Genomic DNA, 536 nt, shown 5'->3' on the forward strand with positions numbered 1-536 from the left:
CGGGTGAGTTGCCATAGGCTACAGGCAGTTACAGGGCTTTGAGATTTTCAAACAGGAATTTAGGCCATACATCTGTTATCTAGACGGAACAAGCAAAAGGGGAGGATGAGTCTTTAGCTACTCTCCAGGTCACCCTACCCTTAGGCCTATGCAGCAAGCATATCTATAGAAGCAGAACAAAGAACTATTTATGAAGTTAACCATGTGAGTGAAAAATTGCTCTTCATTCCCCCTTTTGATGCCGTTTAAATTCTTATAGGGCATCAATCTCTTGATTTTCTTAACCTAGCGGTTGGTATAAGGGTTGTCCAGATGTCTTAACCATTTGTAACTTTATGTATGGATCCTAGGAGTGAAGAGACAAGATAGTTCAGGATATAGGAACCCAATAAAAGAGCTATGAAGAGCATGAGGGGAGGGCCTACAAATAGGAGAAGCCAGGATCCCCAACTCCATATTCTCAACCAGCATCCCCATGACTTGTTCAATCGTTGGTGGATTTTTGAGGCTCTATCTATAAGCCTCTTGGCTGTATC

Source organism: Pteropus alecto, unplaced genomic scaffold (assembly GCF_000325575.1).
Source record: "Pteropus alecto unplaced genomic scaffold, ASM32557v1 scaffold721, whole genome shotgun sequence".
Classification (NCBI taxonomy): domain Eukaryota; kingdom Metazoa; phylum Chordata; class Mammalia; order Chiroptera; family Pteropodidae; genus Pteropus; species Pteropus alecto.